Here is a 3,105-nt window from a genome sequence, read left to right on the forward strand (position 1 = left end):
CTGGATGACAGTGAGACTCTGTCTCAAAGAAAAAGAAAAAGACAAAGAGGGTATGGGTGTTTCAAAGAAAAAAAAAAAAGAAAAAGAAAAAGAGGGGAGGAGAGGAAAGAGGAGAAGAGGGGAGGGGAGGGGAGGAAGAACAAATGATATCTTTATATTGACCTTGTATTCTGTTAATTTTGCTAAATTCAATAATTCTAGTAGCTTTTTAATACATTCATTTAAATTTTCTTCCTATGTTTATTATTATATCATCTGCAAATAAGACAGCTTTGCTTCTTTTTCTTTCCTTTTTCCTTTCTTTTTTTTCTAACACAGAGAAGGTAACCACAGCCATCAACAAATTGTTTTTTACTTCAGAATTGCCTAAAGGGGCTGGGTGTGGTAGCTCACACCTATAATCCCAGCACTTTGGGAGGCTGAGGCAAGGGGATCATAGTGAGGTGCTGTCTCTAGAAAAAAGCTCAAAAATTAGCCAGGCATGGTGGCATGAGCCTGTAGTCCCAGCTACTCAGAAGGTTGAGGTGGGAGGATTGTTTGTGCCCAGGAGTTTCAGTCTGTAGCGAGCTAAGATCCCACCACTGCACTCCAGCCAGGGTGACTGAATGAGACCTTGCCTCTAAAAAAACTAAAAACTCAAAACACAGAGAAATGACAAATATTTGAAGTGATGGATATCCAACCACTGTAACTTGATTACTACATATTGTATACACCCCAAAATAAGTACAATTATCATGCATCAATTTTTTAAAAAATCTTTGCGTTTCATGGTCTTAGTATAGAAAACTCCTAGAATTTCTTTTCTTTTCTTTTCTTTTCTTTTTAAGACAGGGTCTCTCTCTGTTGCCCAGTCTAGAGTGCAGTGGTGCAATCTCGGCTCACTGCAACCTCTGCCTCTTAGGTTTGAGTGATTCTCATGTCTCAGCCTCCTGAGCAGCTGGGATTACAGGCACGCGGCACCACGCCCAGCTAACTTTTGTATTTTTAGTAGAAATGGAGTTTTGCCATGTTGGCCAGGCTGGTCTCAAACTCCTGGCCTCATGTGGTCTGTCTGCCTTGGCCTCCCAAGGTGCTGGGATTACAGGTGTGAACCACCATGCCCAACCCCTAAAATTTATTTAGGTGAAAAAGCACTTTCCTATGACTGAGTGGTAGATTCAGCACATTCCACCGTAACCGTGAAGGGTAAACACAATCCAGATTGTTACAACTAGGAGAGTGCACAGCTTATCTTTTTTGTTATTATATTCATTCATTTCTTTTTTTAACCTTCCTCTTCCTGAAGAGCTTTCTGATTCCCAACATTTTTGGGCACCAGCTTCCCACAGCAGTGTTTCTCACTAGAAGCAAACTTTACTATATCAAAGTGGACCCACTGGAAGCATAGCCCCAACCATTGTTCACAATCTTATGGACAAAATTCACAATTTCTTTTTTTTTTTATTTTGAGATGGAGTCTTGCTCTGTTGCCCAGGCTGAAGTGCAGTGGCATGATCTTGGCTCACTGCAAGCTCTGCCTCCTGGATTCAAGCCATTCTCCTGCCTCAGCCTCCCAAGTAGCTGGGACTACAGGTGCCCGCCACCACGCCAGGCTAATTTTTTGTATTTTTAGTAGTGACGGAGTTTCACCGTGTTAGCCAGGATGGTCTCGATCTCCTGACCTCGTGATCTGCCCGCCTCCGCCTCCCAAAGTGCTGGGATTATAGGAGTGAGCCACTGTGCCCGGCCAAAATTCACAATTTCTGGCACATACACACTAACTGGTTAAAACATCCAGAGAGAGGACGTTCAGAATTTCCACATATTTGTGGAACTCCCCATCCCAGAACTTGGGCAGTTTGGAGAAAATGAAATTGTCAATCACCTGACTCCAGAATGTGGAATCCAGCAACTCAGAAAGCAAATCCTTGGCCTCTTCCAACAATCCTTGCACACAGCTGTTGACTTCCTCTCCAGCAAGTCTGCACTACACAGCTTTCTCAAGCGATTCTGTGTCAAGCTTCATTATGTGCTGAATTCATTATAGCATCTGCTTTTTATCAGGATCTGTGGTCTCATTGAATTTTACTAAAAATGGCTTCAGGGCAGTGTGAACATTCCCCAGGAGCTGTGCCATCTGGGACTTCTTCTCCCTATACTCCTCAACAAGTAGTTCTTATCATCAATGTCCCTAATGTTCTTGCAATAAAGGACATCACATTTGAAGTAATCCTTCATCACTCTTCTCAAGATAATGAAAGAGATGTAGGACCTGGCGTGCCCTGTGGGACATACATCTTAGATGGTTGGCCTGGACCATGTCACCTTTCTCCCATCTTGAGGTACAAATGTGTCCTTGCTCCCAGTGAGGCTGTTGCAAAGGTGAAGCTTACGTGGCTTGGCTGAGCCCAGTAGAAAGGGACCATGGAGGCCATACTCTCTGGCCTTTATCCTGCTCCCCAGAGGAACCTGCCGTGGCTGGGAATCCCAGGCCCACAGCCACGGCAACAGATACTTCCCCTTTTTCTTCTTTTTCAATCTGCTTACTTTTTAGTTCTTTTTCTTGATGTATTACACAGGCTAGGACCTCCAGTACAATTCTGAATAGAAGTTGTGAGAATAGCTATCTTTACCCTTGTTCCCAATCTTAGAAGAAAGCATTCATCTTTCACCATTAGGTATGATGAGAGCTGTAGTTGTTTTTTAGATGCCTTTTATCCGGGTGAGGGAGTTCCCTTCTATTCCTAGTGTGATAAGAGTTTTAAATGTGACTGAGGTTGAATTGTTAATATATATTATGGGGGGATTTTTTGTTTGCTTGTTTGAGACAGGGTCTTGCTCTGTCACTCAGGTTGCAGTGCAATGGTGCCTTCACAGTTCACTGCAGCTTTGATCTCTGGGGCTTATGCAATCCTCCCACCTCAGCCTCTTGAATAGTTGGGACCACAGCGCACACAACCACACCTGGCTGATTTATTTTTTTCAGTAGAGATGAGGCCTCCCTTTATTGCCCAGGCTGGTCACAAACTCCCGAGCTCAAGCAATCCTGCTGCCTGAAGTGCTGGGATTACAGTTATGAGCCACCTCGCCTGGCTGAGTGTTGAGTTGTGTCACATAGTTTTT

At 43.7% G+C, this 3,105-nt stretch overlaps 1 pseudogene; it reads right to left on the reverse strand.

Annotated features, from left to right (window-relative positions):
- Window positions 1-1,359: 1,359 nt before the first annotated feature.
- The window catches only part of LOC105510660, a 31,276-nt pseudogene continuing 29,530 nt past the window's right edge, over window positions 1,360-3,105 (reverse strand).

Source organism: Colobus angolensis, unplaced genomic scaffold, assembly GCF_000951035.1.
Source record: "Colobus angolensis palliatus isolate OR3802 unplaced genomic scaffold, Cang.pa_1.0 Scaffold19, whole genome shotgun sequence".
NCBI lineage: Eukaryota > Metazoa > Chordata > Mammalia > Primates > Cercopithecidae > Colobus > Colobus angolensis.